Raw genomic sequence first — 14034 nt, forward strand, 5'->3', positions numbered from 1 at the left:
TGCATTTCTTTTTTTTATTCAAAATTTATTTATTATTTATTTATTTTTGGCTGTGCAGGGTCTTCGTTGCTGTGCGCAGGCTTTCTTTTTAGTTCAGGCGAGTGGGGGCTACTCTTCATTGTGGTTTGCAGGCCTCTCATTAAGGTGGCTCCTCTTGTTGTGGAGCAATGGACTCTAGGTGTGCAGGCTTCAGTAGTTGTGGCACATGGGCTCAGTGGTTGTGGCTCGCGAGCTCTAGAGAGCAGGCTCGGTAGTTGTGGCGCACGGGCTTAGTTGCTCTGAGGCATGTAGAATCTTCCCAGACCAGGGCTCAAATCCATGTCCCCTACATTGGCAGGCAGATTCTTCACCACTGCGCCACCAGGGAAGCCCAAGTGGTTGCATTTCTTAAACAAAAATATCCAGATAATTTCAAAATAATTTATCCAGGAGAGTAATGAATGGAAGCATCTAAATATTGAATATTCTAAAGTAATGCTTTCTTTTTAAAGAAAAATCAAATTTTAAAAATATTATTATAAACATTGAAGAATAAAAACCTATATTTATTGTCCTAGCACATCTAGACCAACATGCTGATGATAATTTCCTTTTTACACCCACTCAACATAGATTGGTTACAATCTGGGCTCTGCCCTTAGGATACAAAGGTGATCAAAGTAAATTTACAAATGTCCTGCCTGCAAACAGTTTACATTCTGGTGGGGTGTTAGACAATATAGCAAATAAGTAAATATCTAAAAATTATTAAAGAGAAACATTCACATACCAATGTGTAGGCTTGCTCAGAAGACACTTCTTAAGAAACAAAAATATATAAAGACATCTATGTTTGACGGTAGAATTACCATCCACTCATACATTTATTCTCTCTAAAAACAGGGTCTAGATCAGTCTCACAGACTGTTGTATACCCAGCCTCTGGTATAGTCCCTGCCTCTTAGTACATAACCACGTTTGTTAAATATGTGAATAAATGAATACCCTTTATTTGTTGTTTTCAGTTATATCATTTCTTTTCATTATGTTCTCAATCCACACTGAAATATACCATGAAGTTTTATGTAATGCTTGTATAATGAACACTTTATGGGCAGTAAGTTACAGAATTATTAAAGCCCACTTAAATAGAATGGGAATGGAGTTGACACTTTGTAATGCATCTAAACACGAGTGATAGTTCAAATTTAAGTATGTATACTTGAACATAGACTTAAAATAGAAGAATGTAAAGATATGTGACTAATTCGGAATCCACTTTTGACACATATGGATGATATTGAGAACCCAAGGTTCCATACATACTGAATATATTGATTCTTCCTTTCTTTATATTCAGCTATATTCTGAATAGCTTAGTTACTACCCAGAAATTCTTATTGTACTCTGATATCATTTAATGTATTGTGATAGATTTACTGACATATTCTTTAAATATGGGAATACTACACATGTTTGGGAACATTCTAGTTCTTTAGTAATGATAATGTTTTTTGAATGTTTATTATGTCACTGCAACATGAAACTTCTCCTCTACTGGTATAAAAGTTTTAGTAAGTTAAGTAGATATCATAAGATTGAGTGAACCTGGTTCAATAGGAAATGTAATGTTAGGATTAAAATATAGCATTTTTTATTTCAGTAACTTCAAAAATGCTGAACTCTTTTTAGATGTTCCTTAAATAATAAAAACACAAATGTGCTTTTCATAGAGCACTTTTCTTTCATATAAAATATCTATACTGTAGCAAATAAATTGTTACCAGTATTTTTCTGCATTATTTCCTAACAGACAATCTAAATCATCAAAATAGTGCTTTTGGAAGAACCACATGATGTCCAGAGAGCCTTATGAAACTTTATGTCTGATTTAAGCACTCTTGAACATAAGAATATGAATAAAACCACTAAAATCTTTGTGTTTTGGTTTGAATCTCTAAACTCATGAATTTCAAGTGACATGTAATTGGCCCAAATAATACCATGGCTTGTTAATGCAACTCTCATTCACCCCTGGAAGTAAAATAACATTTTTGCGTGTTCTTAAAGAATCTCTGCTGTCATGCAAAAAAAAAAGAAAAACATAAAAACACAAAAAACAACTCAATTTTACCTACAATAAAGGGCTCCGATGGATGTCTGTACTTGATCCTGAATACCTATGTGCTTACTGTCTTTCAGTCCTAAGAAAAATCACCTCACAAAGGAGCAGGTAGAGGGCTTTGAAAAGTAACACCCAAACCTGCTTTAATGGCTGATAACCACTGTCATTTTCCATTAATTTGGCTGTCGTATGTTGTACAACAATTTAAAATAATGAACACTACTTATTTCACTGTCAGTCATATTGAACTATCCATAAAGAGGTCAAAGTTAATGTTCTTTGTGGCAATAATTAAGTTCATTTAAGAAAGAGAGACACTGACATCTGGCCAATAAACATTAAACAGGTAAGTTATAGGAGTCTAATCAACACCTACATCAGTTTATCATAAATCAAATGAAAGATTATTAAATCAGCATATCTCCACTCATTATTTGGCATGTTAATGGTATATTATATTTTTGAGATTGGAGAGGAATACTCTCAGTGTGGAAAAGGATGAGGCGGAACTAAATAACAGAGAAGAAAATTTGAAATCAAAAATTTGAAAATTTGAAACACAGGATTTACTTGATGAATCATTAACCATCTATTAATTCACTGTGCTGCTTTGTTCCCCTACCCTAAAATATGCTGAAAGAACCTTTTTACTAGGAAAAATATTTTTTCTAAGGAGATTTTTCCCATTGAACATAGAGTGAAAGAGAGAATTGCTAAGTCATTATGGCAGTTTAGTTACAGGGTGCTATGATTCTGGAGTATACAGTTTTATTCCTGGGGATTCTTTTCTTTATTTTTCTCCCTCAAACCCACAAAGGTGGCTTAGCTAGAGTGAATGAATGAAACTGTGTCTAAGCAAGGCATATACATACACATGATTATTGAAGAAATTATCTAAAAATTGAAAAAGGAAAAATCAGTCCTTACTTTTACTCTATGATCTGGACATTTTCATGCATAATAAGATTTGGAATAATCTAAGCACCCTTATAAATTCCTCTTTCTACAGGGCAAGAAAACTCTCTCCCTAATGCACTGTGTATAGAGCCTTTTATGTCATGGGCATCTCCATGAAAGATGAGGGTTATGGTGATGACAGGGTGATAAAGCTAAGCTTGAGATGATTAGGGTAATAATGAATTGCTGACTATTTTTTATCTCAATAAAAAACTTTAAGTAAAATCCTCACTGAACAAACTTGGAAAATTATTCTCTGAAAAAGTGCAAATCTGCTGTGAGCATATGATTTTTAAGCTAAATTCCTTTTCTGTAGATGCATGCACATTTTGCTGCAGTTTGTGGAGTGAACCACGTGTGCATCAAAGTCAAGGAAAAGTGAAGGACTAAATTGTTGAAACTTTGGAAGTATTTAATACAGAAACAATAGAAACTTAACCTTAGACAATTTGGACCTGTGAGTTTCATGGGTGAAAAGAAGCAGAATTTGCCAGTTATAGAATATTTCCCAACAGAGTACTGGATGAGCTAAAAATGATATTACTTAATAATTTTATAATTCATTATAGATACAAATCTATTTCACAAACATTATTTCATTGACACAATATCACAGGTAGGTGTTTTTTTTTTTTATTCCCACTTTAAAGATGGGAAAAATTGAGGCTATTTTATTTTAGTTACAAAATATTAGTGGGGTACTTTAAAGATATTTGGTTTAGGTTTTTTCTCTTCAGTATGTTGTAAATCTAGGTGATACTCTACTGGGCTTCTGCAAATACATACACTTATATTATACACACATACACTTATATTTACAAGAATGTATCCACATCCATCTTCAGTATAGACTAGCTACTTTCCTTTGAATTCCGGTTTTCAATCCTTTATCAGAAAATTCAGGAATAAAATACCTACATAAGAAAGATTTAAATTATATGAGATAACGTAAGATCTGTGAGAAAGTATTGCATATTTTACCAATTTATAATATTAAAATATACTTGTGAAATTTCTGTAAGAAGAATAAGAGCACATGGATTCTCCCAACGCATTGATTAGACCATCAGGATGGATCCCATTGCTCCTTACACCTCCATTCATCTCTGTGGCTCTCAGGAGTCTAACCTCAGTGGTCTTCTCTGATTTTTATTTCCCTTCCTTATAACGATCAATAAAGCATATCAATCTCACGCAATCTAGTCCACTCAAAACTTTCCACTCACAAGTTTCAACAACTTTATGATCAACAGATGCTACCGCATGACAATTTTTTTCTCAGAACTTTCCCTTCACTTCTATGACCTCAACTGAATTTGTCAGCTAGGATTCGTCTCCTGGACCCACTTCCCTTGTAGGCTTCTGAGGCATGGGCCTGTTTGTTTGTTTGGTTTTAAATAGGTTTTATTTTTTAGAGAAGCTTCAGGTTTACAGCAAAATTGAGCAGAAGGTACAGAGATTTCCCATATGCCCCCCTCCCAACACATGCATGACCACCCCCATTGTCAACATTCCCCACCAAATGATACACTTGCTACAACTGATAAACCTACAGTAAACATTATTGTCACCCATTACTTTAGGGTCCACTGTTGGTGTTGTACAATCTGAATTTCGACAAATGTATAATGACATACACCGACAATTATAGTATCCTATAGAATTGTTTTATCTCCCTAAAAATTCTCTGTGCTCCACCTAATCATTCCTCTCTCCGCCTTAACCCTTGGCAATCACTGATCATTTTTACTGTCTTCATAGTTATGTCCCTTTGCTTGTATTTTATTTTTGTTTTGTCAGATTTCTCTTAACTAAGGGATAGATGACTGAAGACATAATCTTTAATTATCATATCATTGTTCTTTTAGGCTACTTTCCCCCTTGCTTTTAGAAGAAAAGGTAAACAGTACCACAAGTGACACACATATATGTGCATATATGGTGTCCCATTGAATCTCCACCATGAACTCTGTCATCTACTCTGCTCTCCCTGTGGTCCTGCCAATCCTCCTGACACTAACTGTAAATTAGAGTTCTTGTTTCACAATTTATTACGTTAACATTTCTCCTACCTTCATCCTAAGTAAGGTCAATGACCAGCCAATATCCTGCTCTCACAGATCCTCCTGTATTTTTTTCATCCCTTATACTCCAAGACCACAGCAATCTCCAAGATAACAAATGTAATCCCCTTAGTTTTCACCTACATCTCTTTTCTTCTTAATTCATTGACTGTAGTGCCTTCTCTGCTACAATTCCTCTATGTAATCTCGACCAGAGGTGGGCAAACATTTTCTTTAAGATGTCACATAGTAAATATTTTAACTTTTGTGGGCCAAGAGTTTCTATCACAACTACTCAACTGTGTCATTGTATCAAAACATACATATATTTATTACATATACCTGAAAATGAGAGTGCTGTATGACTTGAAATTTATGTTCATAACACTCAACCTGGCACTCAGTCACCCTTAATATATGATTTATCTGAATCCATGGCCAGCATCTCCCAAGTAGGTAGTAAAAGTTAGTTGCGTTTAACTGTGGATGACCATAGGCAAGGATGACAAAAAGGCTAGGTCACAGGAGTAGAGATTGTTGATTTTTTTTAATGATTATAGTAGTGCATCATGGAATCCTAAGTGTACAAAAACTAGTGAGTCAATGAAATTGAGTGGGCTTTATAATTACAGAGACTTCCTTTTCAGAACCTAAAATAGAGTTTTATAGTTCCTTAATCAGTTGGAAGCTCTTTAAAAGAGGGCTTAGGTCTTTCCTGCTGGCCTTGGAGAAGGAAGCTGCCATGAGCTCTATAGCTGCAAAGGAAAGGATAGTTCTGCTAACAGCCACATGAACTTGGAAGAACACCTGAGCTTAAGAGGAGATTGCACCCCAGCTACCTCCTTGACTGCAGCCTAGTGAAACCCTGAGTAGAGAAGCCAGCTGAGCAGTGCAGGGAATCCTGATCCGTTGGAACTACAAGATAATAAATATATGTTGATTCAAGTATATACATGTATATAATGTGTTACACAGTAGAAAAACTAATATAACTGTCAATGTTTCTTTCCATAAAAAGCTTTATTAACTAAGAAACTATTTGAATTCACTCTTCCATCTTTATACCTGTACATTCCCTCCCCACCCTCACTTCAGTGCCACCTCACAGTTCAATGAGAAAAAAGGGACATTAACAGAGATAAAAATCACCACTTTCTACCACAAAGTTGAAAATTTCACCCACATTTGAAGACATCTAATTCCCTCTTAAAATGTAGGAAGTGTCCCTCTTCTAATGAAAATCCAATGCCTCTATTCGTGTTCAACTTGGGCTTTCTTATCCTTTAGTTGTCTTTCTTCTCTTCTAGGTGCTTAGTTTCTCCTTCATCATTTATGTTCAAGTATCTCTCATTTATATATGTATGTATATGTGTGTATAGACACATACATATATAAAAATTACTGCATGCATTAAAATGAATATATGCACACACATCCATTATATTAACCATATGTATATATGGACATGCATGTATATATACACATCAATGCATATATTATACTATTTATATATTATGTGTATATGTTTCACAGAAATGTCTATATCCACTATCTCCACTTTCACCTACTAACTCTCTAACTTGCATTCCACACACACTCAACTAAAACTTCTCTGGACCAGGTTACCAAGGATTTTACTCTTGCTAAAATTGATGGGAATCGTTGTGACTTTATACTTTCTACCTCTTAGAAGCATTTAGCAATAATGACCACCCTTCTTCCTCTACTCTCCCATTACCAGTTCTTAAAACAGTCTCTTCGTTTGGGGCCTCATGAAACCAAATATCCTGGGTTTAGTGGCCCTCACTAGCTTGTCTTCCTTGGTTGGCTCTTTTCTCTGTACCCAGCTGCTAGATTTGGGAGTGTCTCGGAGCTCATTTCCAGGTCCTTTCTTCCTGTCTGCCCTTCACTTTGCTCTAGATGGTCTCATTGATTCACATGACTTTACTTACTATTAAAAAAGTCCCAAAGTAATATTCCTAGCCCTGATATTACATTTAAGATTCACACTCATATTCCTCAAGCTTTTTGACATCTATACCTGTCTGGCTCCTGGATATCTCAAAATTATCATGTCAAAATTGACACTCTTAACATATCTTTTATACATACACACTCCAAACACTAGAAACAACTGTAAAAACAATTATCTCACCCTCTCACATTCTCCATATCAGAATAAATGACACCTGCTAAGGTACTAAAGACAAAAAATAAAACAAAATTAAATTAATTGAATTAAAATGTAGAAGTTATTTATATTTAAATAAAGTGATTGTATTTATGATGCTCCTCTTTCTTCAAGCTCCTTTCTGTTTACCTAAAAATAAACCTCATATTCATTCAATTTTATTCATCACAGTAGCACCTTCATATATAACCTACACTGACCTTCCTATTTCCACTTTTGGCTATTCGACATCATGTTGGAATATATTATTTGTGAAGATAAATTCTGACCTAAAACAATGATCTGGATTCCAATATTTTTCTGTTTTTCCCCAAATACACTTATGAGACTCTAAAACTCAATGTCTGTTTCTGAAAATAAAGTCACTGTAACTATAAAATCCACTCAGTAGCCATATAATGAAAAAATAAATCCATAAAATGATTCAGTTATGTTGCTCTTTTACACAAATTACCTTTTCTAATCTCCATAATAACCTTGATGTGTTAATCATTTTATTTTTCTCATATTAAAGATTAAGAAATAAGCTCAAGTTTGTAAAGTACTTGTACAAGCACACCAAGACCTCTCTTAGACCAATGATGTACTCACTGAAACGAAAAAAGGATTCTGAGAGCAATGTCCTTGTCATTAGTACAATAAAAGTAGTTGAAATAAAACACTTGTGTTAGTAATATATATCTAAAATTACTGAAGATTTCTTCAGAAATGTAAATAAAGATGCATATAGTAATGTAAAAAAATCAGCTCCCTTTTCTCAATTAAAAACTGAAATATACTGAATGGGATCCAGATCAAAATTATAAAGCAAATAACTCTTTCATAATCCCTATCAACTTTCCAGTCCTTCATAATGTTTTTCCTCAATGCAACTTATGCCTTACATATTTCCCCTCTCAAAATCTTTTTACTCTAGTCTACCCTAACCTGGGATCATCCCAGACTGCCTACTCCAATACAGGTTGAAACCAGTGTGTGTGTACGTATGTGTGTATGTGCCTCTGTGTGTGTGTGTGAATTTATGTTTTATTAACTTCAGATCCAATAGCTGAGATTTTCAAACAAGCTACTTTACCCTGGGAGTAATTTTTATTATACCAGTTGTAAGGTATTTAAAATGATAGAATGGCTCTATATATGAAAAATAGAAGCTTGTCAGTTATAATGATTCTAGTGAACAGAGTTTTAAAGAAGTTCTATATGACCTTTCTAAATGTCTAGAATATTGGTTATGAGTGCAATCATTTTTACCCTGGCATAGTCATTGATTTTTCAAGTATTCTGTTATGCTAATGTGGTGTGTCTCTTGTTCTCTAAAGTTATTCTAAGAAGCACTTGAAACAGTGATGAGCAAAATCAGTCTTCTATCAAGTACTTGGTATGGGAACTTAGAGAAAGGGTAGGTAAAGGGTTCATGATTTTATGATAAAAGAAGCTATACTCTCCATAAGAACTGGAAAGAAAATCATTCCTGAAAGCAAATGATAATGAGATCTCTTTCTGAAAATCTTTAAGTTAAAAAGGCAATTTAGCTTGTCTATCTTATTCACCTGCAGGGGCAAAAACAATTCAGTTCTCACTGTTAAAACAGACTGCAGTCATATTGGATTTGAAAACCTGATTTTTAAACATTTGTGAATATCTAAACCCTGCATAAGGGTAGAAGACACATATAATTTAGAAAACTTTCATTCAGCTGATTTTTATTTCATTTGAAACACAGGTTGAAATATAATATTTACTATCTCTGTTACAAAAAGGTGACAAACTAAAAACGTCTAAAATGAAGAAGTTAGTGTATCATTATTTTTTAAATGGAATGTCAGAGTAATTTCTTAAGATTAATTTTTTTTATTAGAAAATTCCAAATTAGAAGTCCTTTTAGAGAAAAGTGCTTTGTATCATGTATTCTTAACGCCATTCTGACTGTAACGTAGACAGCAGTTTCTCACACAGATCTGAGAGAACATTTTGTTATGTGAACTCAAAGCCAACCACTAGGGAAACATGATTTGTTTAATGTTAGTGAAAATATTCATACTTGAATAAATATGTTAGTCAATTACAAAAGTTCATATCCTAGTATATTTTAAAAAACCATCTCACCATGGGAAATAATGATTCAAAGCTCTGTTATCTATAGGCAAATAATGCAAGTTAGCCATATCCATTCTAATAATGCCCAATCTCATATTTTTATTACACAAAATAATCATCATGCTTTGGGTATAAAGTTTGGATATTTTGTTGAAATCACAGTGATCATTCAAAGAGGGTTCTAGACTAATGGTCAGCAAACATTTCCTGTAAAGATCCTGCTAGTAAATATTTTCCACTTTGTAATGCCACATGGTTTCTGCTACAACTGTAAATTCTGCCACTGTTGTGAAAACAGCATAGACAATACACAAACAAATAAGTAACTGTGTTGCAATAAAACTTTAGTTAAAAAAACAGGTAGTAGGTTAGTCCTGCTCTAGGCTACTGTTACCAAGTCCAAGCTCATACTGCTCACTACATGACAGGCCAAATAAATCAAGAGAGGAGGTGCTGGGGCAAGGAATGGTGACTTTATTTAGAAAGCCAGTAGACCAAGATGGTGGGCTAGCATCCCAAAAAAACATCTTACCTGAGTTAGAATTCAGGCTTCTTTTATACTAAAAGGGGAGGGAGTGTGGCTGGTTGTTGCAAACTTCTCGGTCTTGGAATTCTTTGTTCTTACAGCCATCCACATAGGTCTGGTCACAATGTTCCTATAAACCTCCAACAAGACAATTATAATTTTCTGTTCTGCAACATTTTATCTCTATATGCATGGAAAAGTGTTATACCTTTAAAGTTCAAGTCTGGGGGTCAGAACCTTGAGAATGGGCTATCATGTATATTTCGGGCTATGAGCAATATTCTTTTCCACAAATACAGAGCCAGTATGACTAAGCACAGGCAACAGAGCACAAAGGTTACAGCTAAAGGAATAGATCCAATATGGAGTCAGGTTTCTTCTTCTTTGTTACACTACTAGTTATTTTTAAAATGCATATTCTTGCAAAGTTGTAAAAGAAGGAAGTTGAGTAATCTGCCCCTAACCTAAGCTGTCTCCTTGATTTCTGGATATGAGAAGAAATAGAAGAGAAATGAACAAATGGTAAGAGACATGTATTGAAAGGAGTTTAGAAGCTAACTGACCAGTTATTCCCACCCAAATCTTGCTTACTCAATTTCAACCTCTAAGATGATCATCTCACTTCAGCTTGACTACCTAGAGTGATAGAGAACTCAATGCTTAGAGTGGCATGTAGGTACTGAGTTCAAATTTTGGACATTTCTAAATTTAAACACTTTTCATATATGCTGTGTTTGGAAATAATTTGCAGTTTTTGACTAGTGATTTAGTACAGACTTGCCTACAATGTTTCACTTAAGAAATGTATAGGCTAATTTAAATCATTTAGCACCTTTAAAATTAAGGACATATATTTATTGGGTAAATGTTTTTTAGGTGTATTTTTTGAATTAGAATTCCCATCAGGTAAAAACTGGAACTCACTGTCTAAGCTAAATTTCTCAACCTACTACACATAACTGTGATCCTCTGGGAAGATCTCTGGCCAGAGGTAATTTCACAATGATGGCTTGCTCATTTCTTCATCACGTTGTTTCTCATATTACATTCTTTGTCACTCAAAAGATGTTTCTACATGAATTTTACCTTTTTATAGAAACTAGATTCATTACTTGAGATAACCCTTTCTGGCTTGCTTCACATTGCTTGTAATCCATTTTAAGCAAATTTAGCAAGATCAAATATGTTTTAGAAGTCCCCACACCCCCTTTGTCAGTAAAATCAAACAGAATTTAGAAATATGTTTTGCCAGGATTGACAGTGTACAGCTTTGAGTATATACTAAAATTTTATGTTAGTTGATGTAGATAGTTTCATTTCTCTTTCTTAAGATTTTATTGATAGTCCTTCAACAGAGTCAGCTCTAAGATGTCTCTCTGATTTTCTAGCTTTTACTAATTTTATTTTGTTTATTCTCATGTCAAATTCAGAACTGATAGTGTCTGATGAACTGCCCATGATTTCCAGTTATCACACAGTACTAAAGGGCCATAGCTAAAGCATGACTAAAGAAATTACCCAATTTAGAGTCTAAGAGGATATGCTTTGTCTAGTCTTTCTTAAGTATTTAAAAAAAAAAGAAAAGAAAACCCTCAGACTGTGTTATCTTCAGAAATGAGAAGGAAAAATGTGGTGGGGAGGTAGAGATATTAATATTGGGCAAAGATAAGCTGCTAAGTCAGGAATTTCACTTTTTTAACTTAAAGCCCAGCCGACAGTCACTCGGCGCTATCACATATTCACTTCCAGAGATTTAAAAGGTAGAATACAATTAGTAAACTTGATATCTTTTCACTATGAGAGGAAACAAAAATGACTATTTTTAGTTATTTAACTTGACACCGCTATAGGCATCATGGCTTTCTCTGCTTTATAGAGATTACTGTAATTTTGACTCTCATTACTGAGACAGTATAATGAAGTCTTATAAGAAAAAGACTGTATTTCATTTTGCCTGAATGCATGCATTTGTTTGGTTTCTCCTTTTTCTTAACTTTAACTCCCTAGTTTCATAAAAGACTTTTTTCCATAATCAGTGAAAAGATAACATATTTAAAGAAAAATAGCACCTTTTTACACTTTCACACTTTTCTTTTTACATACTGAATTCTGGGGGAAGAAAATGAATATATTTTCAGATGAAATTTATATTTGAAAGAGAAGTCCTGTGCTTCCTTCTTATTTTTTTGCATGCTTCTTTCTTTCATATGCAATCTGTTCATTTATTATCTTTTACTCAACCTGTACTGAGTGTGCTCCATTAAAGCAGAAATTCCATTCAATAAAATTGGAAACTTTTTTCTATTCTAGTCTAAAATGTTCTCTGAGAGCCATAGCATTCACCATTTATGGCTTTAACTCTTACAGACCAGAAGATAAAGTCTGTGTGTGTGTTTGTCACAAACTCAGAGAAAATAGATCTTTCTCAGTTTGCACTGTTAAGAGCTGTTCCTGAGTAGAAGGAGCACATTTTCAGCCTATCTGTCCCCTTAGAGATGCCCCTTTTTTCCCTTTGAAAGGAATCTCTAGCTGTGCCTCATTATAGTGTGCAGTGGAAAAAGAGAGGAAGTGAGTGGGAAGGAGGAGCTATGGAGAGTGGAGAGAGATGGAGCTATGGAATCAAAAGACAAGGTTCTGTTCTGTAAGAAAAAAATAAATTGCCCCTTCCACGGTAGGACCAAACCCTTTTAAAGCTTGTAGTAATTTTCAACCTTTATTGCTACTATACACACCAGCAGAGATATAAGCTTTTGTATATAAAACCAGATACATGTGCATATACACACCTTTCATGGTTATCTGTTAACTGAGAGCTTACGTCTACCCAAATCAGCCCAAATTTCGATCCATCTGTGTTCATGTACCACAGCTGAAGGATTTATTTATTTCCTGTCTTCATAAAAGACTCTCTTCTCATTACAACGGAGTTGTAATGTATATTTCTAGTACATTCTAGAAAATGTAATAAACCATAAATGCATTGACATTTTTGTTTCCAAAGTTGTTTTTTTTTTTTAAACTTTTCCTTACAAGCTGTGAATGAGAATTGCTGGGTTTTTTTTTTTTTGTTTGATTGTTTGTTTGTTTTGTTTTGTTTTTTTGGTACGAGGCTATTATCTGAAATAGAAAAAAAAATATTTTTCTGAGTCCCTATAGAAAACTTCAAGGCCAAATGTGTAATTATAAAATAAAATGTGTTATTGATTAGCAAATTGAATAGCTCTACTTAACTATTTAAGAGACTGATTTTCCTGTTTTAAGAAAACTAAAAACTTAAATCATGATTAGATTATAAAAAGTTAAGCTCAAGATGAGAATTTAAACAATTCAATTTCTCTAAGTGAATAGAATCAGAATTGTCATCTGTACTTTTATTATGGAAGCTGCCAAATCTTTTGAGTACTTATTACACAATTCTTAAAGTAGTTGTTTTAAACAAAATGTCTAAAAATCGACAAAACAATGAGATTATCCTCGCCTTGTATTTCTTCATGTCACAAATAAATCGATACTTTGAGATGGTGAAGACTGAGCTATATTCTGGGATTTGTGTCTGCCAGTGAGACAGATAGTTTGATTCCATCTAGTCTTACCACTCATAGACTGATAGACTTGAAAGGATACTTTGAAAACTTGTAATTCAAAATGCTCTTCTCTGTATTATGAACAAGAAAAAAAGACACTCTTCATTCTACCTTTTAAAAAAAACCTGACTGAATGGACTTTAGAAAAAAAGATTAATTGATAAAAAAATTACCAGTAATAAAGTAAAATTCAAAAACTAAGTCAGCTTATTACAAGGAAATACATCTGAGCGGACAATAGTTTCCTTGCAGGCCAATCACATGGAATACACAGACCTCTCAGAGACCATTTAGATGATAGTTGTAAATGGTCCAGCCAGGTAGACAAGTACCATAAAGTTCCACGTCACAAACTTAAGAGCAATATTTTTGACAGCATCATCCTTAAATAAATAAAGAGGGATGAATAATAACAATTATAAGTGTAGTTCAGATGTCACTGTATTCCCAAGGGTTGTCTTCATCCTACCCTGTACCTACCTTGATTCAAAAAAAGCATGTAGTCATACCCC

General features: G+C 33.9%; 2 long non-coding RNA genes across 2 annotated transcripts in view; one reads left to right on the plus strand and one right to left on the minus strand.

The window, feature by feature from the left end:
* The window catches only part of LOC125963425 (uncharacterized), a 399575-nt gene that overhangs the window by 65429 nt on the left and 320112 nt on the right, over window positions 1-14034 (plus strand). The window lies entirely within an intron of this gene.
* LOC125963426 (uncharacterized) overlaps window positions 9951-14034 on the minus strand; it is a 6796-nt gene continuing 2712 nt past the window's right edge. Inside the window, exons 2-3 of the long non-coding RNA XR_007475392.1 lie at window positions 14003-14034; window positions 9951-10068 (exon numbers count right to left, since the gene is read on the minus strand). The exon at window positions 14003-14034 is cut by the window's right edge and continues 17 nt beyond it. This is a non-coding gene — a long non-coding RNA (uncharacterized LOC125963426). The remainder of the gene's footprint in view (window positions 10069-14002) is intronic.

This window comes from Orcinus orca, chromosome 2 (genome assembly GCF_937001465.1).
Source record: "Orcinus orca chromosome 2, mOrcOrc1.1, whole genome shotgun sequence".
Taxonomy (NCBI): domain Eukaryota; kingdom Metazoa; phylum Chordata; class Mammalia; order Artiodactyla; family Delphinidae; genus Orcinus; species Orcinus orca.